This window comes from Dermacentor variabilis, chromosome 10 (assembly GCF_050947875.1).
Source record: "Dermacentor variabilis isolate Ectoservices chromosome 10, ASM5094787v1, whole genome shotgun sequence".
Taxonomy (NCBI): domain Eukaryota; kingdom Metazoa; phylum Arthropoda; class Arachnida; order Ixodida; family Ixodidae; genus Dermacentor; species Dermacentor variabilis.
Window position 1 is genome coordinate 82,039,560 of NC_134577.1, and position 26,233 is coordinate 82,065,792.

General features: G+C 50.5%; 1 protein-coding gene across 2 annotated transcripts in view; it reads left to right on the top strand.

Moving 5' to 3' along the window:
- The window catches only part of LOC142560729 (protein O-linked-mannose beta-1,2-N-acetylglucosaminyltransferase 1-like), a 288,835-nt gene that overhangs the window by 31,417 nt on the left and 231,185 nt on the right, over window positions 1-26,233 (top strand). For both annotated transcript variants that reach the window (XM_075673024.1, XM_075673025.1), the window contains exon 2: window positions 10,204-10,253. The gene's annotated coding sequence lies outside the window, so the exon portion shown is untranslated. The remainder of the gene's footprint in view (window positions 1-10,203; window positions 10,254-26,233) is intronic.

Below are 26,233 nucleotides of genomic sequence, written 5' to 3' on the forward strand. Positions count from 1 at the left end.
ACAAAAAGAAAAACTAGCCGGAACCTGCAGTCGATAAACGGGGGCTGGAATTGATTGATTAATTGATTGTTTGATTGACTTCATTAAAACGTGCCGAAGCAATTCGGCGGCGCTGAGGGACGTTGTAGTTTAGGGCACCAAATTAATTTCGACCACCTGGAGTTCTAATTAACCTGCGCCTAACCTGTGTTCAGAGCGTGGTTTTGCAATTCCCGGCAGCCGAAATCCCGTCGCTGCAAAGGTAATCGAACCGGCGACCTCGAGCTTGGCGGCAGTACGCCGCAGCGGTTGGGTTTGCGCATGGCCTGCAGTTTGGGTATTGAGTTTCATTGAGAAATAATTACTACAATGAAGCGTGGTGGTACAGTGTCTATACGGGAGCTGCTACAGCGTGGCGACCCAGACAGCGTGAGAATTTTTAGGCCCCTTTACAGTCACACATTAACTTCACAGAACCCTTCACTCCACTGCGAAATCACTAACACTGGTATGGCGCTTTTTGGCCCTGGCCGTTGCGCCACTAACTACCGCACATTCATTCATATATACAGCGTGTGAATGATGGCTAGTACACAGCTTTGCCTGAACTTTGGCCCTTTGCCACTCTGCAAGTTCGTCATTTTCAAACTATAAACGTAGCGTTATATAAATGCAGGTATTCACAGTGGTTATATGTGTGTGCGCAATGTCTGACCGCCTTTTGGGCTTAGAAAAAAAAGAATGGATTGGGTTGCTTGCAAATTTAGGCAAACAGTGACAGATGCTGCGTGGCAAATAAAGCCACCAAAAAGTGTGAAGCCGACACGCACGCGGAGACGGAAACAAAAAAGGAAGCATCGTCGTGACCACGCATGACAGATGAACGGTTACAGCGCCTGAGTTCCCTCTGGCAAGTTTCGTACTAAGCTCTGTGAATGGGTTTGGGATGGCGACACACACACACACACACACACACACACACACACACACACAAAAACGTCGCTTCGATGTCCTTCGTATATATACACATACACACGAGTTGGTCCCATCCGAACCGCGGCAACGAAGAGCCCCCGTCCGACCCACCACGCACGCAGCCCCTATAGCGCGTACCAATTTCTCCTCCCGCTGGCACCAACTCCGTTATGCGTTCGCTAGTTGCGTGAGCGTCGACGACGACGGCGACCCATCCGCGCACGCGCGCGATCCTCGTCCTTAATCGGCGTCGGCGCGGCCGTGGCGTCTTTGGCACGCCGCTTCGCGATGGCCCATATTCCGGCCCAGAAGGGGACGACCTACGCGCTCCCTCTCTCTCTCTGGGCTTCTCGGGTAATTGGGCCCCGAGCGCGCTGCCGCTTCCGGTCGGCCCTGATGCCCCGGCTGGGTTGACCATGCACCACCGCGAGCTCCGACGCATCGCTCTCACGACGGCGACCCCTGCGCCGCCGCCGCCGCGAGAGAGGCCGGCGTTGCCGCCGAGCGGCACACGGCGGCATGCCGCTCGACGGGCGCCGCTGCGGAAGGGAGAGAAAGAAAGAGTGGCGGCGGTGGCCCCGCTTTCGTGCGCCGCGGGCTCCTTCGCCGGCCACCGCGGTTTCGCGAGCGCTCTTCTTGTTTGCGTATTTCGAGCGCCCTCCGGGGCCGCCGCGCGTATATGTGTCACGTGTGTTTAAGACCCGCGCGTGCCCGCACACTCTCCCGTCTTCTCGCTTGTGGGCGGTGGACCCGCCGGAGGCACGTACGGCGGCCACGTCATCGACGCCTTTTTGTTTCGAGTGGCGTCGATGACGCGCCTTCGATGACGTCGATGACGTTGCTTCGAGCGGCGCGCGCCGTGTGTCTCACCGCTCGCTTTCTTTTCCAACTTTACTTGCAAAAACGACTTTGACGCGAATTTCCTTTCTTTTCTTTTTTTTTGTTCCTTCGCTCTTCTTCCGCAGTAGTCGAGGGTGGCCGGACTTTCAACTCCTGTGCATAGCTCTAGGGCTCTCGCGCTGCCGAGATTTATTTTAGGATCACGCCATGGCTGCCGCCACCTGAATCTGTAACCGGCCAGGAATTTTTTGTCTCACTTTTGTGTCCAGCGCCGTCGAGCGAGCCTCATCGTAAAAAAGCACCGAACGCCTCAACCATGTCCATGCGTATGCGAAAGAATCGTAATACGGTTAAAATTCTATCGAATAAAGATATAGCGAAACCCGATTTTACGAAGTTCCTGATCTAACGAAGAAATTTCCATTCTCCGGCAAGCACCCATGGGGTTCATTGTTGTCATTGACCCCAGCTAACGAAACTACTTTGCATTAAACCCGATTTAACGAAGCTTTTCCAAAAATAAATGAGTAAAAGAAAAAGCTGTGATTTCTTTGTAATTTTGACGCAGACGGGTGTTTCTTCGAGCGTGCGCTCTAACGCTATCGCGTTATAACATCTAGGCACCCCGTGTCACGGCCCTAGCTTTATTTCGACGATATTGCACGCCGCGCCCATGCGCGGAACAACGGACTCGGCAGTCGCTAGCGTTCTTACTTGCCAGGTGGCGCTAGGGGCGGCGGCAGTTAGGCCGCCCTCGCGGGCTTCTTACGCGCGCAGGCGTGGGTTTTTAGGAGCAAATACGATGCCGCGGTACCTTCTTGCGTGTCGCTACGTCACAATTTTGGATTTCAAAGTACCGAAAAATGTCTTGCTTGGGTTTGCGAACTTCCCAATTTAACGAAATAACACGAGCGTGGTCGTGACTTCGTTAAATCGAGTTTCAACTGTAGTATTTGTAGAGTGCATTGCGGTGACTACTGGTGATACTGGTGCTACTTATGGTTACGGCGGCCCATTCCCACCGCAGCCACTACTGCTACTGCTACTCATTATACTACTACTATTACAAGTAGCAATGGTAGCAGTAGCGCAGTAGTAGTGCTGTTACTGTTACCCTCTTACTTCGAATCTGTTACTGTCAATACCGCTCAACCTAATGCTTACTTACCTCCGCCGTTACTATACGACGCCGACCAGGGCTACTACTATTACTGCTGCTACTGTTTTTACTGTTGCTTGTGCTACTACTATTACAACAACAACAACAACAACTACTACTACTACTACTACTACTACTACTACTACTACTACTACTACTACTACTACTGTTATACCGTATTTTTCATGTTATACAAGGTAAGTTCGAAGACTAACGAGAGCATTGGAAGAGTGAAACTAATGCAGGAGTCCATGCGTACGCTCTAGACGGGCGCAAACGATATATGCAGTGGTAGCACCGCTCGGCCCGTATTGGTGCCACCTGTGGTGTCTTCTCCACGGCGCTCTGCCCTCATCGCAGCGGAGCCTCTCGTGCGCGTTACGCAGAGGAAGAGGGGGAGAGAGGGAGCGTTGGACGTCCTTGGCCGTCCTTGGAATTTCGGTTCGCCGGCAACGCGTCACCGCGCTTCCAGGGAGCAAACCGACGCGGCATCCCATTCGAGGCCGCTCCATCGCGACGTCGGCGAGCGAAATTTCGCGCGGAGAAGAGCGGAGAGCATGCGCACGTTCTCGTCGTGGTGGAGGAAAAAATAAAAATAAAAAAGAAAGGGGGCCTGCAATTTCTTTTTTCTCTCCTATTTTCTTTCTTTTTTTTTTACCTTGCGCGTTTGTTTTCCTTCAGTTTACTCGACCAGTATAATGCGTGTTCAGGGAGAGAAAGTAACTTGAGAAAACTCGCTGCGACCCCAGTCGTCGCTTTTTTGCCTCGCCACGGGGAAGGAATGGCGCCGTGCCGCGAAGGTGCTTTTAGGATTCTCCCTCTTCGCTTTCGGGGTTGCTATCTCTCTCTCTCCCTTCCTCCTCTTTCTGCCTGTGCGGCGGAAAGTCTCGCGTTACGTAACGTGCCCCAACGTAGCAGCTGTGACAAAGCTAAGAGATGCGGCAATATTTACCAAATATTATCAGCGATGTTTGCTTAGAAGATAGGGTATAGCTTGAAGAATGCAGTTATGCTGTTGTGAAACTTCGTAGCACCACTGCGGTTCTTCGTATTTTTTTTTTTTACTCCCGCCTTCTCTCGCCTCATTCGCTTGTTGAAGTTACTGTGACCTGAATTCCCGACACCCTCGCAGGCCTTGAGGCCATTTCCTTTAATAAGGATGTATTTACTACTACTACTACTACTACTACTACTACTACTACTACTACTACTACTACTACTACTACTACGACTACAACTACTACTACTACTACTACTACTACTACTACTACTACTACTACTACTACTACTACTACTACTACTGCTGCTGCTGCTGCTGCTGCTGCTGCTGCTGCTGCTGCTGCTGCTTCTACTTTCACTGTGTATTGATAAGTGGAGTGGGCCATCCAGTGATTTTTGTTGCCCTTTCGTTGTCGCTTGCCTGTGTTGCCGCGCCCGAAAAGGCGTGTACCAGACTGCAGTATGCGAATAAAGCGCTGTTATTATTATTATTATTATTATTATTATTATTATTATTATTATTATTATTATTATTATTATTATTATTATTCCCGTGCTGCTGAACCGCCATACAATTAAGCAGCTCGCCGCGTAGACAGTAAGCGCTAGTGTTTCTTCAGGTAACCTTTGTCATAAGCTTCGCGAGAAAAGGCATTCATTTTGCGCCCCATTGTTTGCTGACTCGCACTGCGTCGTTAAGTTTAGGCGATGCATTCCACCGGACTACTCCGGACGGTCCTCCAGCGCCGCCAACGAGGAGCATGCACTTTTTTTTTCTTGCGTTTCTTTTTATGTCGGTCCGCCTAATTAAACCGAGGAGACATTAACATTAACCGCGGATTGTCTCCGTGACTGCGCAGCTCGAAGCGGTGGCGGCGGCTTGCGTTCCCGAGGGGGCAGTAGTTCCGCGGGAGCCACTAATTAACCTGTTTGTGAAATAGTTGGTTAACCGTGATCCTTGAGCTAACCGAATGTCGTGCCGGGCCGGAAATGCGAGATTTCAAGCACTCTGGGCCGGCGCTTCCTTTTCTAAGAAAAAAGAAAGAAGACACGGAAACAGTACTTAACTAATTTGGAAGCTGAATAACTTACACTGCTTCTGCGCGTAAGAGAGAGAGAGAGAGAGAGAAAGAGAGAGAGATAAAAAGACATTCGTTATATATTAACACTACAATACGTTCTACAGGGCTTAAAGTGAATTCCTAGGCAGGAGTACGTGTGCACACAGTAATTAGAATCGGTGTGCATAGTCATAATTCACTTTTCAGCAAATGTTGCCAAATAGCATAACGTTGCAAAAAAAAAAAAGAAAAGCTGAAAAACGCGATCGGCGTGGATGTAACGAGAGAACAGATCAGTGCCATAGCTTTTCGACCGAGTGAAAGCTTTACAGAAAATGACATTTAAAAAAAAAATATACAAGGTTTCAAAGAAAGCACTCGAGCCAAGTTAAAGCAAGGCACAAATCGCGCTTAGAAGTTAAGAGGTCGCTGAGCTCTCAACCACCTCAGCGTGCATGGCACTCCGATTCCGAGCAGTACGTGGCAAGAACGAGTTTCCTAAAGGTGTTCGTTTTGCATAAATAATCGCTCACTTTCAGAGAGAGAAAAACCCGAGAGGTCAGACTGAATGGCAGTTCTGGCTAGCTACTTGGCATTGGGGGACGAAAACACGTGATTGAAAATTGAAAGGAAAGTGCTATCGGTTGAACTAAAAAAAAAAAAAAAATCGGATCCGTTTCGCCCGAAGTATACTATTTTGAGCACGGGAACTGTTATAAGGCTGCGTATTTTTCGCATTCAAAAAGTAACCTCCCTTCTTTGCCGTAAATATACAGGGAGTCGCCAGCTAACTTTAGCCAGAGTTTAAAAATACGTGAATGCCACGTAGCTGGAGAGAACCGAGGTAGTGTCGTTTGCCGTCGCCTGGAGATATTCAAGTCATTTTTCTTTCATTCCGCCTAATTAGATAATTAGTCTTAGTTAATCAAATTCGCAAATATTATTTCACATGAAAAGTGTCCATTAGAAAATTGTAGAGCGACATGAAAAATTCCCGATGCAGCTTTCTGTTCCTCGATACGTGCTACATAAATGTGTAGCACGTATGTGGCGAAATATTTGCAACTGCAATGCTAATGATCAGTCTACAATGTGTCTGTACATACACGGCAAACTTTGCGGCACCTTTAAAGGGGCTGGTTTTGTTTTATTATCCTCGAGGCTCCTAAAAAAAGTATCACGTTTTCAGGCCGGCGAGATCAGGCTATACTCTTCGGTGAGTGAAGCCGTAGCTGAAAACTCTATTAACATTCTGGCCAAATGGTACGCATCGAGACATCTGTGACAACGACAGTTCGACAGCGGCAGCTGTTAAAGTTGACCTATCGCTTGCAGCTTTCGTGCCGCCTGTCGCAGCTGTCACCATGATTGCTTCACACGAAATGCCGCAAAAAAGAAAGGAAATAAACTTCATTAGCCCCTATCAACGATTCGACCTTACCGCTTGATGGTGTGTTAGCCATGCGACAAACCACCAACCTTAAAGGTGGGACTGTCTTTCTTTTTTTTATGTTATACAAAGTACGAAATAGCCTCGTATACTACACAAACGTACCTGTCTTTATTGAAGATTTTATCGTAAAATGTCCAATTTCGGAGCCTGATTACGATTGTCGTATTCACACAAATAAGTTCGCGACTTTCCGTTCGCGTCTATACACAAATACGGTCGCTGAACGGTTTTTTTAAAGTCGGATCATTGGATCTCGTAGATCACCCTAATTTACCTACGCAGCAGTAGCACCAAAAATGTCGAACGCTCATCAAAGTTTTGGCCCCTCATATCTCGAAAATTTCACCGATAAACTTGATAAACGTTTTTGTTTCTCGGTGGTGCAGATGATTGTTGCGGAACTGTGGAGCACTGTAACTTGTTCACAGCTTGCCTATGGAGAACAAAGTCAGCTAAATGTTTAATAAACAGCCAACAATTCAAACTCTTCAGTGTTTCTCACACAATATTTATTTATTTATTTATTTATTTATATTTGCTTGTAGTATATTTCTAATTTTACGGTCGGCAAGTCTGTACAAGGTAGCGTACCGTGGTGAAATATCCTGTTACGTCATAGTGGCTGCTGCTCGTTGAGCTGTCAAATGTGGCAGCCTCTAATGAGATCACAGATTCGGTATACCGTCTGTGCTTAAATGCAACAGACGGAATCGACTTTTGGCAAATTGGAACGAAACTTGGCCCGTGATTTTGTAAACGATGCCTTCCGCTCGATTCCATGCCACGCTTTATCAACCACTGTTCACTGCCGGCTGATCCCATTGATAATTAACGCGGGCGGAACCTCGCTCTCACCACTGTCGAAGCGCGACAAAGGCGAAAAGAAATATCATCGGAAAAAGGAATCGCTATCAAATCCAACCTCAAGACGCAAGTGTGGGCTGTCCAGCAGGCCCGAGAGGCGGCGACGGGGCAAGACCTCGAAGTACCCTCATGGTATTTCGAGGTCTTGGTCCTACAAAATCGCTTTCCTGATTTTCACGTGCGTGCGTGCGTGCGTGCGTGCGTGCGTGAGTGCGCCTCTCTATCTCTCTCTCTCTGTGCGCGTCTAAGTGCGTGCAGGCAATATCTGTTGTCGTCGCCGTCGTTTTTGTTTGAACAGATATTGTCCCCGAAAGGGCCGCGCAAAACGCGATAGAAGATGTCGCGTCTTCTCGCGTTTTTCTTTACGACGCGAACTGGCGAGACCCAGTGGTTACGCGCTCTGTGTTTTGGACAGCGGTGCTTAGGCTGAACTGTTGCCGGCAGGCACCGGCAGCCGGGTTGTCACCGCCTGTATAGCAACGGTATACAACCGCCGCCAACCTGCCAAGTGGACACCTGTCCTCTTCGGGAGACTGCTATTTTCGCGCGTCGTTCTGCGCGCGCAGTGCCCTCTGCCTACGTCACGAACCGGTGACGCGCTTTCGTGCGGGTGCAGCGGGCGCGCTAGGGGCGTCTGAGTTACACGACGGAAAGGTAACAGAAGCGCAGCCTTGACCTCGAGGCAAGCGGTAGGTGGACGAACGGAAAGAAAAATGAGAAAAGAGCCGCCGTGAGCTCGCCGCTCACAGCAGCTTTTCTGTTGGCTTATAAGGTCTGTGTGTGTATCTTAACGCTAGTAGGAAGGCAGAAGCACCCAGTCGACGTTAACGTAAGCGTCGGCGTCGTGGCGCCCTCGTTAGTGCACTGCCCCGTCTGTGCGCGTCGTCTGTCAGCGCGTATCGACGTTTGCTCTTCCGCATGCGAGATATTTCTTTCTCTCTCCCTCTCTCTCTCTTTTGTGTTCTTGCGGCTGACGGTAACGCGAAGCGCGAATGGCCGCCTCGCACTTGTTGTTATCGTGACGACGTGTCGAGCACAAGCATCCATCATTGGTCAAGTGCTCCGGCATCACATTTTCCGCGTCTGTGATTTGTGTACGCGATAGAGTTACTGCTTGGTCTCTCAGGTTCGAGTTGTCACGATATATATATATATATATATAGAGAGAGAGAGAGAGAGAGAGAGGGTCGTGCACGATGATGATTATGTACACGCGAGTGTACATAACGCTAATGTATATATATATATATATATATATATATATATATATATAGAGAGAGAGAGAGAGAGAGAGAGAGAGAGAGAGAGCACTAAGGTTAGCGAGACGCAAGTTTCAGGTATTTTAGCTTGCTCGTGGGTGGGGGAAAGGCGGGTTGGAAAGAAAAAAAGCGTAGGAGATAAAAAGGGAAAACAAAACGATGAAAAGAAGCATTCAGGACGTTTCTATAGGCGTTCGAACTATGCACAGAGTAATGGACCGGAAAAAGCAGCATAATGCTTTCACGGTCTTCCGATAAGATGATGAGTCACGTCTGTGTTCAGCAGCATGCACGGTCGCTCGACTTGAGCACATCGGTGAGTGATCGTCTCTGCGCTCAATACTGCTCGTGCACTGGTACGGAATGCGAGTGACAGTTTTCCTCTTGCACCACACACTGGACGCAGCATATACTAACGTTTGTACAGAGACGTATACTGTAACGCAGGGAGGGCTGCAGTTGTGCAGTGTATAGACAGCCGCGGCCCTCACTTGTTTATGCTTCCTGCTCGGTTTTTCCCCCTCACGGTCGTGATATACCCACCGCCAAGAGCGCTGCAGTGATCTTCGTGTAAACAGCGGGATCTTAAACGCACGCCGCGCGGGCAGTTGCTCCTCCGGTGCACGCATTCGGGTGATGGCCACCGGGGAGGAGGAGGGGGGCAGTAGTGTACGTATGCTACCGGGGACGGCAACGATGAGGAAGAGAAGCCAGACGGGGCGCCCCAACGGGGAACGTGCTGCCTGGGGGTTTGATATACAAACATCATCACCGACGGTCCAGGAAGGACAGGGCTGTCCTAAGAGTGGAGCGCGAAGTCCTTTCCTTATAAGGGCATCAGCGACGTTCGCGTGGCTCCATCAGGCGCAGAAGCGCGTAGCAGCGCCTCGCTGTTTCGGAGGAAGGACGCACAGGAAGCGCTGGCGGTTCCCCGGGTCTTACGGTTCTTCCCCTGGAAAATAGAGCGAAGAAGCTTTCGTATAGATCGGCGCCAATTCCGGAATTTCGCACACACACACAAAAAAAAGAAGATTGAAGTTTATACCCGAGAAAATGAAGCCAATCGCGGAAATGGGCTTCTCCTCACGAAACATCTTGCTGTGGGGAAGCCAGCTTTGAGACATGCACGCACGCGCGGACGCAAAATGTAGCCCGTCGCAACTACAACGTACGGGTTATCGCATTCGAAACGTGAGCGTACGGAGATGATTCAGGTACACGTTAAGGAATGCCAGTTCGTCAAGATTATACGCTCCGCTACGGCGTCCCTCAATCCCATAGGGTTGCACCTTCTAACGGTTAGTACTCGGACAGCATAGCGCTGTTTTCCGCATGGATACATACCTCTCAGTGCGCTTTCTTCTATGTACAAAGCTGCTTATGCAGAACCTCGCTACGACTTCAAGCTAGGTCGTTTTGATGTAAAGTTAACGGGAAAAATAAATGATGAAGTTGGGGGGGGGGGGGGGGGTGATGAAGTTGGCGTGCGATCAGCCTTCTCTCCCTGCTTTCCGTATGTTTGTTTATCCGAACAGTGTGGCGTAAAGTAAACGACGTTGAATTTGTTTGCGCAAGCTGACCTCGTTGTATTCGTTTCTTTCTTTCTTTCCTCAGGTTTTCACCCCGCTACCCATTCGGCAACGTGTCTCGGGCCGCCGGAAGTGGTAAGTCGCATTGTCTATTTGCCTTTACTAAGTCGGCGACTACCTTTACGAATGTCGTACCGTAGGAGCGAACTTTTATATTATAATAATAATAATAATAATAATAATAATAATAATAATAATAATAATAATAATAATAATAATAATCAGATGACGCCTTCGTCCTCCCTATGCTAAGTAGCAGGTCAGCGGTCGTACCACGTCGACAAGAATCTCTTCCTTCCAGTAAAGAGCTGCTCTCTCTCTCTCTCTCTCTCTCTCTCTCTCTCTCTCATGTAGCAACCGTAATTCCCATGGCAGTCGAGCGATCGTAGCGCCAGAGTTCCTTCTAGGAATTTTTTTTCTAGGAAACTCCGCGTGAATGCATGCGACACCAGGACCCTGAGCTTTCAGCGGCGAACGAAGGGCGAAGCGACTCAGCTGTCGCGACGCGAATTAGTGCCCCCCTCCCTCCTTCCATTAGTGATGACATGCTGGGCGCGCGCAAAAACCGTGCGCGCCGAAACAAACGGGACGAACCAAACAAAAAACGAAGACGCCGCGAAAAGGCGCGTCGCGATCTTCTGCGGCAACGGGCGCGCGTCGCGGAATTTCTTCGCGTCTTTCGCGAAACGCCGTCGCAGCCGCTCGCGTTTCTTCTTGTACATGCGCCGTGGCGGACGTGTCTCGGAGACGTTAAGCTGCCCGGTGACGCCGGGAAGCGAGAGAGGAAGAGGGAGAACGCCGAGTTGCGTTCGCCTTCGCGCGAAACGCGCGGCGGGAGAGCAAGATTGAGACGGGCGCCGTCGGCATTGCTGCCACGCTCAACGCGTATATATCGGCGGCGATCAGGACATTCCTAGCGCGCTCCTTTATTGCTCGGTACGGAAGAGGAGCCTAGGGGGGCGAAACGCCTGGGCCTCCTCCTCCCCCCTGTTTGAGAAAGGGAAGCGTCGCGACGCGACGAAAAAGACACGCCTGGAGCCTCTTCCTCTTCACAATCACACACTCCCTTCCTCTCTCGGATGAAAATGAAGGCGCCGGAAGGAGAAAAAAAAAAAAAATAAACGAAAGCCTTATAGGATGGCGTTCGTGCCTGACTTTTCCTTCCTCGAAGGGCTCGAGGCATTCTGTTTGCTCGGAGGAAGACGTCGCAGCTTCCGAGGAGAGTTTGTTTATTGGAACACGAAAGGCGAGCGCGCGCGCGCGCGCGTTCTTGCCAGGAGACGCAGCAGCAGGGCCGCGCGCCGCGGTGGCGTCCTCGAGAAAGGACGCGACTGGGCCGTCAGGCCCTCCGGGCGTTCTTCGGAGAACTTCATTCCCGCGGACGTCTTGCTTCGCGCCCCGGGTCGAGTCTCGTGCCATCGATGCCGACGTATGTAGCTTGCTGCGTGGGCGACGGGCGCGCGCGCGCAGGTTTTAGTGTAGAACCACGGAGGTGCGTGTGTAGAACAGACTGATGGGCTAATAATTGGCATTGCGTCACACGTAACGAGCGCAAATTCAGCACGCGAGATGACAGAGCGTCTTCGTCTTTTCTTCCTGCGTGGCCAGTTTGATCTACGCGCCTCGCAGCGCCCAGTTTGCCTCGTCGGGGAGCAGGCTCGACAGTTTTGGAGCTTAGCTGTTCGAAGCGCGCTGTCATCTCCTACTTAGGCGTACGTTAAAGGTACCATATGGACGGTGGTAGTGACTGCTGATCCAGATCATGAGACTGAAATAATCAGAAGAATAAGAATGGGCTGGGGTGCGTTTGGCAGGCACTCTCAGATCATGAACAGCAGGTTGCCATTATTCCTCAAGAGAAAAGTGTATAACAGCTGTGTCTTACCAGTACTCACGTAGGGGGCAGAAACCTGGAGGCTTACGAAAAGGGTTCTAATTAAATTGAGGACGACGCAACGAGCTATGGAAAGAAGAATGATTTTTGTAACGTTAAGGGATAAGAAAAGAGCAGATTGGGTCAGGGAACAAACGCGAGTTAGTGATATCTTAGCTGAAATCAAGAAAACGAAATGGGCATGGGCAGGACACGTAATGAGGAGGGAAGATAACCGATGCTCATTAAGAGTTTCGGAATGGATGCCAAGGGAAGGGAAGCGTAGCAGAGGGCGGCAGAAAGTTAGGTGGGCGGATGAGATTAAGAAGTTCGCAGGGACAACATGGCCACAACTAGTACATGACCGGGGTAGTTGGAGAAGCATGGGAGAGGCCTTTGCCCTGCAGTGGGCGTAACCAGGATGATGATGATGATGATGATGATGATGATGATGATGATGATGATGAAAGGTACCAAGCTCCCATGAGAAATGACGTTCAGGGTTTCCCGTCTTTCTCCGACCGCGCCTGTAGGATTACAGACCAATATTACCAATCCTCACTCGCGGACTAACGAAAGGTGGTGTGCAAACTACGCACCGATCTCGCACGAACAAGAGACGTTCTGGGACATGCACAAACAAACACACTCCTGACACCTAAGCGTGTCGACCTCCTTACCGACTCCCCCGCCGAAGGACCCCCTCTCCCTCTGTTTACTGTGATGGAGAGAACCCAGCCCACCTCACGTCCTCTGAAACGGCGCCTAGCCCACTACACGACAACTCCCATCTAACCCCAACACCCTCTCCCGAGAGGCTAACTACAGCTTGCCTGCACCTGCCTGGATCAGCAGTATACGTGGCGGAGTTTATTAAGCAGGTTCTGAAGATAGCTGTCAGCCAGGCCCCGGGCGGAGGTCACCGAATAGGCACTCGCAGTTTCCTAAAATACACTGTATTCTTCACGCAACACATGATGACAACGTGATGACAGTGCAACACGTGATGACAACGCAGAACATTCGTCATGCGGTGCGGCCGCACAAAGCTCTAGCCGGGGGACCGTTCGTACTTCAGGAAGCTATTCGCTCTCCCGTGGTTAGGTGAGGGATATAGCTGCCCAGTCTTCGGGAGAGCGTTATCTCGACGGCAGCTTTCTGCTCACGCAGAGGGAGGGCTGTGATCGAATCGAGAGAATCAGAAACGAAGTCACCGCAATAATTCCTCCTGATTCATCTCACTAATCTCCCTTGTTTAATAAACCTCTGAAGGCGGATTCACATCCCTAACCGAATCGCCGATCTGGGGTGGTGGAAGAAATGTGACGAAGATCGGCGGTACGACCAACGGCACGGAATCTTGTCGCGAGCGTACTTGCAGTTTGCAGGGCCCTGCAAGTGCATGCCGTGATTCGGTGCCGCTGTGCCACGGGATGCAGCCTCGGTCTTTTGTACGAAATCTCTTGATTCGGTCCGTTAACCTCCGGTTTAGTCAAAACTGTTCCGGAGCCTATACCAACTACGGTTTTTCTTATAGCCAAACTGTGGTACCTTGTGACGCAAACCTTTGTCCGTTGTGCAGTCTCTGTAGGAAAGCGCGGGTTTCCGGCAGGCAGAGAGATTCCTACTGAAATTACTACAGGGAACTCTGGCGCCGCGATCATTCAGCTGGCACGGGAATGATGGTTAGAAGTCTCGGTTGTTATACTTCCTTCACGCATTCACTGCCTTACAGTGCGCGCACACGCACGACACATACACGCACAACACACCCAAGGTGCATTTATTGGAGGAAAATGAGATAGCGTCGCCGAGAGGTGGCTGACTGTTAATTGGGCCACTGGGAGGAAGGGTGGGGGGAGAAATGTGAGTAAAGGGAGAAAAAAAAAGATAAGCACAGAGTAGTGCATTTCGTACAACTGTTAAGCCCGAATGCGGAAACAGCTGCAGCCATTATGCGCGCAGAGTCAAACCAGCTGGCTGCGGCTTAACCGCGGCGTGAGCGGAATACAAACTTCGCGAATGTGTGCCGCGGGATGGAACATGTTTCCGCTCGCTGGCAGCGCGCATATTTGCCAGCAACTTTTACGTTTTCATTTTCCTTTCGCCGTCCCAAAGCGTCCCTCTCGAAGCCCGCGGATGTGCGGAGGCTGATCAAATCGGGGCCCGCCGCGAAAACCGGAGAGGCTCCGATGGGGGCTGCCGGTGGGCATGCGAGCAACGTGGTTAACGTGATGCTGCTGCATCTTTCTCGCAGCGGTGATGGATGAACTGTCTATAACCTCTCGAGTCTCAGCGCCTGCGTCTGCGGTACTTTCGCACGTGCACCTGCTTTCGCGGTTAGAGCGTGGCCTCCGAGATTGCAACGGTACGGAATCTTGGAGGCCACTGTTAGCGCACTAAGTTTTCTTTAAAGGTTACTGGAAGCAACTGCGGCGCTAGTGTATGCGGGAACTGTAAGCGTGTGCATGGACGTTCAGCTAGCATGCCAATGATGGGTGATACGTTGATTTGCCTAATTAAACTTCGTGCTTCTGACTTCAAAACGACTTTGTGACTTTGCCAATTGATCACGTTCAAGTAAACATTGATCGCAGCGCCAGAGTTTTATCTAGATAATGACTGTAGCAGGAAACTCTGTCGGTTAAAGTGATCGGTGGCCTTCCGGCCTGTAAAAACGCTAAAACCGCAGAGTTTCCTACGAAAGTTAAGGAACTCTGGTGCCGCGATCGTTCAGGTATCGTATGAATTCTGGATATAGTGCATGAAATTGTCTAATCTTCGTGCTTACAACATCGGACGTTCCTGTGGTGCTTTTCTTTGCCTTTCAGTTTCAAGCACTCATAGCTTTCTAAACGAATTAGGACAATAAGCACCTGCGCACGTTCCTAATCACTGCAAATCGCTGCACTTATTAATAAGTTGTAATGCTATATTTTGTTGACTAGCCTGAGCTAGCAATTAAAGTCAGCAGTTCGAAACCAGAAGGCTGAAGTTTTGGCAAATAGATGTACCATGCCCATCATGCTCATGCTGTCTGCAGCATCATGCTTGCGGCTACCATAGGTACTGGTGCCAGATTTCCCTGTGTTAATTTGGAAGACAAAGTCTTGTTAACTGACTTGAAACGGCCCTGACGTATCTGAGTTCTGCGTATCTTTAACCACTTCCAACAGAAAAGAAAAAGATAGTCTGCCATGGGACTTGCAGATGTTGTACGAACATGAAAATGGTACCAAATGGTACCTCCCCAAGCCGAAAATCCGTAACAACGGTAAATAACTAATGGCATAATCAAGAAAAGATTATTAAAGATGCGTAAACGCGTTATAGGTGGGGTGAGATGTCAGTGAGCCTGTCGCTGCCGCACTCTGCCGTGCTGCGCCGCAAACTGCCATCTAACTGCCGCGTCATCCGCCGAATGGCGGGAAGCGTCCGAGTTCGGCACGGAGGAGAACTTGAGGTTCTGTCTATGGAGAACGGAGAGCCGCCGGCTGCGCGAGTGGGTCGCCCCAGCCTTGGGCGTGTGTTCTGAAGAAGACTCAAACTCTTGGGGCTAGCAGGCATTACGTCTCGCGGTATCGCGAAAGAGCAACATGATAACCGAGGCAAGCTAAGGGCGCATTCCGTCGTGTCCAATGCCGGCAGAAGAAAGGGTCAACCAATAGTGTCGATGCTAAACAATACGGGGTCGACGTAACTGCGCCTGAAATACGATGCGAATAAGATACGGAATAAACGAATGGTGAACATGAAAAAGAGACGGGATGGATGTAGTCGACATTTAATCGTCCAATTATTTGAACTGCCACGTACGTCGACATTGTTTTCTTTAGCGTCGATACTTGGTTCACCCTTCTTTGTTGGGGACTCTATGGCTATACCGGTTTATTTTCAAAGAAACACTTTTTTTCCCCATTCTCGCAGGGCCGCTGCATTATACCTACAATTTCACAGTAATGTAGAGTGCGCGCTACATGACACCTATAATAGAACGAGAGCTTTCGTCTTTGCGCCGTTGCAAGCATTCTGCTGCAAGCCAGCGAGCGAGCGAGCGCTGACTGATGTCTTTCCTACGCTTTCGCTCATATGCCTGCCTACATGCAGTGTCGCTTGTCATCGCCCACACGTCTTTCTCGTTCCCAGCCACATATTCGCTGGCCTGCCTTTTTAACTCCGTGATTGGCTCGCAACGCTCTCGTCCCACGCGCCACAGAATTGCGTGCGCGCGTGCGCGCGCGTGTGCGCGTGTGCGTTTGCGTTCGCGCGCGTGTACGCAGCGTTTCAACGCGCGTGACGCTCCTGCATGTGTGCGTGTGTGCTTACGCCTATACGCTTGTTTGTGTGTGTTGCGTTTCCTTTCCTGGTTTCGTCTTTTCTTTCCTTTTTTATTCGCCTGCGTCCGAAACCCCCTCTGTCGGTATAGTGGCCCTTCCGCAAGGCGACTGACGCGTGCAGGAGCCATCACGGGACGGGCCCTCGTAAAGCAACGGGCGCGCATATACCCCGTGCTTGACCCGCTGTAGCATGCATCGGCCTCGCCACCAAGCCGGCGGGGGGTTTCTGGCGTGCTCCAGCCCTTACTTACTAAGCCCAGATGATGAAAGAACCTTGCCGCCTCTCTTCTTTCTTTCTTAACCTTTCTTTTTTTTTTTTTTTTTTTTTGTCCGGCGGCGATGCACCGTCGGCTTTACGCTGGCGAAACGGTCCGTGAACGCGGCGCCGAGTTTGGCGCGTCGGCGCGGCGGGGTGTCGCGCGTTCACTACGCTGCGCCGGTGGCAACGCGCGTAGCCGAGCACTACACCCAATTTGGCCGGCTGTCAGCGGGGTCGCCCTAGGCGGGCCACCGCGCGCGCGCGGGGAAAGGTTTTTCGAGAGCCGCGGTGATGCGTCTTGTGGCGCGCGCGGCTCACGCTCGGCCGCACCTCCCTCATCTCGGAGCGCGCGCATATACGCCGGCGTGCGGCGCTAGGCCTGCAGTTCCGGCTGTACAACTAGCAGCGGTCATGTCTTGCGGAAAATCTCTAGCGCAGGACGCGCCCTGCGCCTAAAGACGCGTCTGTGAGCGCGCGCGTTGCCTGTGTGGTCCGCGGGGGCGGCGCCTCTCTCAGCCTTGCGCTCTCTATCCCCCATCCCCTCGCCCTTAATCTCCCTTTCTCACCGAAGTGTGTGCGTGCGTGTGTGTGTGTGCGCGCACGCGCGCTTGTTGTTTGTCGTCTTGGCTGAAAGGCTTCAATCTTCGTTTCTTCGCTGCGTTTCCGGGGCGGAGGGACGACGTCATCGTCGCTAAAGTCCTCCGTGCGAAAACGTGCGCGTCATCACCATCTATGGGACTTCTCGAGAGGTCCTGAAAATTTATCGGTGATAATTCTTTGTCGCATATTAGTTTCGTCTGTGAGGGTTTGCGGATGTTCGGTAACAGGTAGCGTGTTTCAATTATGCAGGTGGGACACGTGTACTCTCTCTAGTTCTTAACTACAAATAAAATCAGTGAAATTTTGTTAATTAGCTTATTTCACTCTGCGATTTGTCTTGCATGTTGTGGCCGCTTCTCCAAGTAATCCGGCATTATGCGTAAAGATCGCCATAATGGCCACACGAGATTTTTGACCTTTAAAATCCGTTTTCATTCATATAGGTAAGCCCAGGTATATGCGCTGATACGCAGCAGCATCTGCCCCGCAGAGATGCAGAAGACAGCTCGGCGGAGTCTTGCCCTGCCGAGCGCGCAGCGGATGCATGGCGGTGGCCTCCTTCTCGGACCGTGAAGCAAGTGGAGCCCTCCTTTAGGACGGGGAATGCATGCCAGGGAATGCATGCATTCCAGGGAATGGACAGGGAATGCGGCTGCCCGCATGCGCGCCCGCAGTGGCCGTCTGCTGACGGCGAACGTCTTTTGAAATCTCGGGCTATGTACACGTGCGTGCCGAACGCTGTGCACAGCTTTGCCGAAGCAGGGTGCGCACGTCGCGAAGAAAGCGTTCGCGAGCCCCCGGCTGTATGTGTTCCTGGAGGAAACGCAGGGCTCGCGACGGCGACTAACAGTGCCAGCTGAGCAGGTGATGGACCATGTATACAACTGTTCCAAGCATGATTTTTTCTTTAAGCTGTATATATTGCCACCTGCAGTAGCGGGGACAGTTCAAAAGATGAGACAGGGCGGACAAGAAGGAAGAAGTGAGCGTGCTACCCCCGCCCGCTCGATAGGCTGGCTCCACCGCCGTTGTTTTTCGGGAGCCAGCTGTCCTCATTAGACGTCGCTAGTACTCTTTGCGGACGCGTGAAAGAAAGAAAAAATATATATGTGTATATTGATATATGCAAGGAGACGTTGATGCATGTTAGACAGCACTGAACACTCCTCTTTTAATTCTTAGATGAGGTGCTAAAGAAAGCGTCATACAAAGAATAGAGAAAGTACCATGGGGAGGTAATTAATTCCAGGGCGGGTTCTTGCAGCTGCCCATATTGCCACGTGTCCGCAATACCGAGTTCGATGAATTTCTCACCACCTGTGTTTATAAATACGCCGTTTGACGGATAAAATTCAGTTGGTACACAGTCGGCACTCGTGAAGAGGACCACGTGCCTATATTTCCGCACTTCGGTGCTTTGCGCAGCATTCTCGTGTTAGACAGGGTCGCCCAAGTCGCTATCTAAATAATTAAGAAGAAAATAAAGATCCCCGTGTAGACATATTGCGCTTCAATATCTCTCACTCCGACCAGTGACGATACATCTAAACAAACGGCGCCGTAACACCACCTTCGTCTACTAGAGTGGTGGGGGGTTTCCATCAACAGGCAGTGTAAAATCTCTGCTTAGCTGAGCCATAGGACTCCAAGCACTGCCGTGGAACTGAAACACAGCTCAAGTTATTTTAATGCGATTATCACTCTTGTGGTACTTCCCGCACTTTCCGGAGGCTGCATATCTATGTATCTAACCGTTTTCCTGCGAACCTGGGTCACTTGATATAGTCTATGGTCGAACGGTAAAGCATCGGGCTGCTGGGCCGAAGGGACGGCTAGGCTTCGAAACGAGCTGTTTGGGCCAGCTTGGATCGCTGGGTACGTGGCACTGCGTACCTGCGTGCCGCTCTTCGACTGACCCCTTTGACGCCGACGTGGACCACTGGTCATGCGGTAGTGGGCATGTACCGCTCTTCAATGAACTTGTCTGACGCCGACTTGGAGCACTGAATATGTGCCACTCGGTCTGTGCTAATCTCCAATGAATCTCTTTGATGACAACTTGGGTAGCTGGGTGTGTGCCAGTAAGGGTGTGCCGCTCTTCAGTGAAGCTGTTCGACGTTAACTTGAGGTAACTAGGCATGCATCGCTGGTTATGTGGCGATACGCAATGACAAGAAAAAAAAATGATCATTTTAAATTTCTACGATGCTCAATGGAATCGAAGACGCGCGCGCACTTTACGGCGGCGTCGCCAGATGGCGCAGCGCGTGCAGTGGGAAGCGAGATAGAGAGAGAGGAGCCAGGCTTCAGTACCCGTTTCGAGCGTCGGCAGCACGGCGTGTCGCTATACGTTGCTTCAATGCGAATCGCATTATACGTCGACATTCGTCGTGAGATGGGGTTCTGTCCTATTTTTCTCGTTAGGGTCCATTTAATTAAAGGGAGAGGAAGAGTGAAGCAAGGCAAGGCAGGGAGGTTAACCGGGCACACGCCCGATCTTGCTACCCTGCACTGCGGAAAGGGAGTGAAGGGGTGAAAAGAGAAAGAAGAAGAAGAGAGAGAGAGAGAGAGAACTACATCGCGCGCACACTTCGAGGTTTTCACCAGGCCAACAGTCACACAGGCATTTCGACTTTAAGTGCTGCCGCCATTGTCTTCGTTGCTTTCTGCGCCAGCGACGCACACGGTCACGATCCAGGAATCTTGGCTCTCTGAAAATAGCTTTCGGTCCAACCGGTTTAATGCTCTTCGGAGACGGCGACACCAGATGTCGTAACGGGAACGGCTGCTATTGCCGGATCTTTTCCCTCCTGGCGGAATACTGAGTGCATTGTAATAACTGTTTGGCAATCACATCCGTAATAACACAGGGCTGACAGTATCAATGAATGAATGAATGAATGAATGAATGAATGAATGAATGAATGAATGAATGAAAAAGCACATTACCTAGACATTTAAAGAGACACTGAAGAGGAGAGCTGTATCAGTAAACTCAAATTCTGCAGTAACAAAAAAGAAAGAAAGAAAAAAGAAAGAAAGGAAGACTCTCTCATTGCTTACGAGCAGTAAAACAGCGCTAAACAACAGGACGAGGAGAGGGACACAGACACCAGCGCTGTCCCTCTCCTCGTTCTGTTGTTTAGCGCCAGTTTACTGCTCGTGATCATGAACCAACCAGCCCAAATGCGTACTCTTCTCTCATTGCGGCGGGAGAAGGCGCGCAAAGCCAGAAAAGGCGCAAAAACCAAAAACGGGTAGCGACGCCGTGAAATCTCACGGCGTCTGCTCCCGTCTACATGTACGTAACGAATTACTTGTACTTAATTACTTTTAACAGTTATATTGCTGGTAGTTTTGTAATTGATAAATTTCTTTGTTTTTTTCTTACTCGGTAACGCTAACTGCTGTTGAATTACTTATTTCTGTGACCAATTTACATTTAGCCAGCTACTTTATCGACAAGACAAGCTACAGCGGGCGACGTAGCTTTGAGCGCTTGACTTTTTGCGGGAGGTGTGCCGTATACAGAACGTTCGCGGTCACGCCATGCAGCATGCCTCGCGGATGCGCGTGTTCGGACAGGCGAACCTCGGCAATAATTATTCGTTCTTCATCCTAACACTCCGCTGTGGCTGTTGGCGAGCGAATTCAATTCGCTGCCGGTTAAATTCACAAAACCGTATCACACAACTTCCTCACACGACCTCCATATTCGCTCTATAGCGACCTGTCTTTACGACTATACTGAGAGGAATACTCAGAAATTTTGCGACGACACCCGAAATTGCCACGAAAGGCGAGTGTGCCCAACATTGGATAATGAGCTCGCAAGCTGTCCGCAGGCGTTGGCGGAAGCAAATGCGAAATTTCGGCTCTTTCACCTAACGACTTGGTTTGATATCATGTGCGCGCTAAAGCTGTGCGTAGTTTAATTCTCAAATATTCGTTGTATAAGGCACTTGCAACGTACAGTTATGAATCGTCAGTTTCTTACTGCGCACATAGCGTCTTCACCGCTTGGCAAACTACAGTTTTGTTCATTGGCGCCCTACAGCAGGAAAAAAAAATCATGTATGTAATGTTTTCACCCTTATTTCTTTTAGCTCACTCTATGGCAGCATTCACGCAAGAATAGCGCAAATAACAAGACGAGTGAGCAGACGACAGTGAAGACGGATGTCGTCTGGTAGCAGAAGGTGTACAGAGTAGAGGTATAGTAGAAGCAATCATCTTGGTCACCTACATCAGCGAGGCGCAACGTAAAGGACGAAAAAAAAATGAAACAGAGAAAGGGAAAGACAAGGCGTTTCAGCGTACACGTATATCAGTGTAAACAGCGGCTCGCTGGGCTGTGTTCGGGTAAGGGGGTAAAGGAAATTATGTCCGGCGTAGAACGAGACAGCAAAGAACTAATAGAACCAACAAATGACGCGCATCACCGCGATGCAGACCGCGCGTCAACATGTAAAGTCTGTCAGTCGGACCGCGTGGTCTCAAGAAGCAGAGCAACGCGTTTAATGTATTCTGCACTGAGAACGGTCTGGCACTCTGTCACGTGGATTCGTTCCTCCGACAAGGGGCCGGTCTTGTATATAGGACAATCGAGGGCTAGTCTCCGCGGTGGCTGTAGCGTCGCGTTGCCGAGGGCGAAGGTTCGATTGCCCGTCGTGACGGCCGTAATTCCGTGAGAGCAAAATGTAACAAACGCTCGTATACGTAGATCGGTTAATGGGGTTTGGTGTACTCTAACGAGAGCAAATGCAGTGAAAATGAGTTCGTAGTGCACCGTTACGGTGCCCCTCATAACCCTCTGCGCAGTTTTTGGGTGCCCCTCATAACAATCTGCGCAGTTCTTGGGACGTTGAATCTCAGTTAAAAGCAATCGAGGGCCGTAGGCTCGAGTGCGAGGCGCCACGTTCATCTCCTGTTGTAGTCTTGTTCTGTCCCGGTGCGTATACCATACCTCGCCGAGTGCAAAATAAATCCTTCAACCGCCAGTCAGCGCTTGCGTGATCTTGCTTACGCATTTTCAGCTGCTTCCAGTACGGAATGTCCGCGGTACTATTGAATTGCAGTATATAGGGTGTCCCTGCAGCTAACTTTAGCCAAGCTCTGTAACAAAAAAAAAAAAAAAAAGAAAGAAAGAAAGAAAGGAAGAGAGAGAGAGAGGATTGAAATAACACGGTGCAAGAAGTGATTTTAAGACCTATGTGGTGTTCGGTCGTCATAGGTCCCAACCAGCATCCCTCAAGTTCGTGTGCGAGACGCGGAATTTTGTAACGATCGGCCCCTCCCAACCGTCCGCCCCGCAGGTCATTTAATCTTGGCGCTGATGTGTGCGCGCGTATGGGCAGCGTTTGTATATACAGCTGACGTCACGTCAAAACGCCGCCCATGAAAAAAAACAAAAAAACTTGGAGGAGGAAGCATGGCGTCAGGCAGCCATGCAGCCTTCGCAAGGCGGCCTCCTCTGACGCAGTTCTCTCGTGGTTTTCGCTCGCCAGCTTGCGTAGAATTAAGCGATGTTGGACCGGCCACAGTGCTATATATGCGTCCAAATGTACGAGAGGACATAGCACACTTAATCTGCAATAACATCCTGTTTGCATTCCAAAGGACCGTCCTATTATTAATGACCGCATCTAAATGTTATACCACAGGGTCCAATCCTCGACCTGCAACCTGTATACATTTTAATCGTGGACTAGCGCTGTCCGTACAGGCCGCGTTACGAAGGCGCCCTTTACTTTTGTGAGAGACACTGATCTCAATTCGATATTGTTATCGTGTGTGTGTGTGTGTGTGTGTGTGTGTGTGTGTGTGTGTGTGTGTGTGTGTCGCACGTGCTATGCGTTTCACTTCGTAGACCATCGCATTAATCTTTAGTACAGCATGCCATAGACGGGACGCCAGACAGGCCTCTCCGCTTTTCATTGAAGCGTAACACAACTATCTCGGAAAATACACACGTGGTGCGTTGCATCATCCTGGGTTTAGAAGCACGCTGCGTACTTTGCTTAGCTCGTGGTAGGTTTCAGTATACCCCCGTCCGCCGCTTTCTGCAACACACGCTTCGATCTTCTGCTCTCCGCATTTGGGACCTTGAGTTGTCAACCTTGGCACTCGATGCCTACTCTCTCCCTGTTTTCCTCTTTCTATTCCCCTTTCTACCACGCCCAGTGTAGGGTAGCAGACTGGATGCTCTTCTGGTTGACCTCCCTGTCTTTCTTGTCCTTCGTTACTTCCTTTCTCTCTCTCTCTCTCTGAACCTAGAAACACATATCGCCGTTGCAACGACAACATCACTATAGCTCTGGAACGTCTACACTATTAGCCGGTGCGTTACAACTTCCGAGCGGCGTATGCAGACACGCAGACGACGAACGCAGCGCAGCCGCGAGGAGCGATTGATCGACCCTTGCCATCAGGTGAACGGTCACGTGTTTGAGGGATTTTTAGATAAATCCTGCTTTCTTTCTTTTTTTTTTTTGTAGTTCTCTAAAGTCCGAATGACGAGAATTCAGTGGCAAATCCACCGCTATCCAACTCAAGGAGACGCTGTGCAGATGCGCCAGCCAATTGCGTTCGCTCATTTTTCATGACGCCACGGCGAAGGCGAACTACTTCCAGTGTCGGCTTTCGCGGCAACTATTTCGTGGAGCGGCGGAAGTACGAATGGCAGGTTTACAACGTGGTTTTGTCGGCAGGAGCCTACGCCCTAATTCTTACGTTTCCACCGCGAGTATATATAGGCTTCAAAAACAGCCGCGTGACCGCTCCCTCCTAAGGTTTTCTTCGTCTTCTTTTTATTTCCTCGGTGGCGTCAGCAAGCTGATCTTCATTTCGACGTGACGCGCCCGCCATCCCAGCGCGAGCATTTCGATTATGAGCGGCGCCGAATGCGCGCCGTAGAAGCATTCGCCTCTCTCTGCGGCCACCATAGTACAGCATTGTACTGCAAGCGCCCGCGTTCACGTTGCGCCGGCGATATGCGCTAAGAGGCTGCAGTGCGTTACCGCCGCCGCGGTCGCTCGAGGATGACGCGAGCGACTCGCTCCGCGCCGCGTTCTACAGAGCAGCAGGTTTTGTTGGGTCTCGTCGAACCGGTCAAGCGACCGCTGCGGGTTTCGCTGCCTTCTTTCTCTTCTTCTCTTCCCGAAGATGCGCGGGACGCCCTCAACCTCTTCTACTTCTTCGCTTGCCGACGCCGCAGCGAGTTCTTCGCTTTCTCCGTCCACGCTTCATTTTGTTCTTCGAATGCTAATCCCCGCTGTGCCACATAACTTCCCCTCGCCGCGTTTTCTTTTTCTTTCTTCCTTTTTCTTTTATTCTGCTCTACTTCGATGTGTCTGCGCTCCGCGATGTGAAAGGCGGTTTTGGCTTTGGGAGAGAGAGAGAGAGAGAGAGATCTTGAGCAACTTTCGAGGAGAGAGGGAAAGGCTTAGAGCAACACTTGGGAGGAAAGAGTGAGAGGTAGATGCCTCTGTGCAGCATTTCGGAGAGTGAGACATTGAGAGAAAGAGACAGTCTGTGGGTGACCGTTGGGAGATGAGAGAGAGCTTTATTACAGACGGCACTCGGGCTTCAAGCAATCTTTGAGAGAGAGAAGAGAGAGAGAGAGAGAGGAGCTCTCGAAGCACTTGTCCCGCTTCACCGTCTGTCGCCTGTGACCTCCGCGAGGGTCGCCCGGGTTCAAGGCGGAAATTAGTCGCTGCCGCCCCGCGCGACACTCGCCCCCCCGTCGTGTTGGCACGCGCCACGATGTTTATACGCCTCGTGCAGCGCTACATAACGCGTTTGTGCTTGCGCCGCTGTGGGAACGTTCCTCGCGACTTCGTGTGTTTCGCCACCGCTTCGATGTCGGGCTCTTAATGTTCGCTCAACGCCCCTCAACGTAACCGCCATTCCAGAACCCCGTTAATGCGATACGCGTCCCCGTGCGAGCCAAGTGGTGAAGTGAAAGAACGGCTTTGGTGTAGGCGCAAGGTAAACATCTTCGTGAACCAGAGATGGTGCTCACTGACGTAGCCAATTCGCCGGGGCATTATGCTGAAAGGCACGGGTGGCCTTGCGGGTCGCGCATGTGTCTAGTCTTTCGTGTCTGGGTCATTCGTTGAGATAAGCTCCCGATGGATCGTATACTAGATAGATGAACTTCCTGCCTCCTTGAACGTGCGCTAACGAGAGTCCCGCACGTGCGCGTGAATGTGCAGTCGCTTCTAATTAATCGTCATCACTAATGTAATTATATACGTGGCTGTCAGCGCCAGTTCCAGTCGGCGACTTGTCCGGGGTTTCGTAATTTGTTTCGTATTGCCAGCAGCTATTGGATACGAAAACGAAAGTTTTATATATGTAATATTTGACGTTATACGCGCTGTAATTTCGCCCGTTTTCGCTGCGCCGCCACTGCCGGATGGTGGCTCTGTGAACCGCGCGCTGTCCGGCTTGCGGTAAGTATGCACTGTTCCACTTACTTTCTTAACAAAGTGCCACGCTATGCGCTGAAGCACCCAAACAAGTGGGACGCCAGTGTATTTCCTCGCGCTGTTCGGGAATGAATATCTCGAAACTGCGGGGTCATTCTCAGAATTCGTTCCATGTGGATACGTTTTTTTGCGAACTCAGCAGCTACAATTCGTAAATTGCAGTATATGTTCCGTTAAGTAAGAAGTTAAAAACTTATCTAGGTAATTTTTTTTTAGTCGATTATACGTTTCGATTGCTCGTGCAGCCAATATGTCCGCCTTTTCGAGTAAACCAGCTCATTGTATCCAATTTTGCAGGCGATTTAAGAAAGAAAAAGAAATATTCTGTGTGGTCTGAAAAAGCACCCTTTATAGGCAACCAGTGTCTCGTTCAAGCCGATGTCCTGGATAAAGTCCCGGATAAAAAAACTATAAGAGCGCAAGCTTTGCGCTTAAAGCGCTCGCAGCGCTGATCGAAGGTCCAAGACGACTGAGCCACTCGAAAGAGCCGCCAA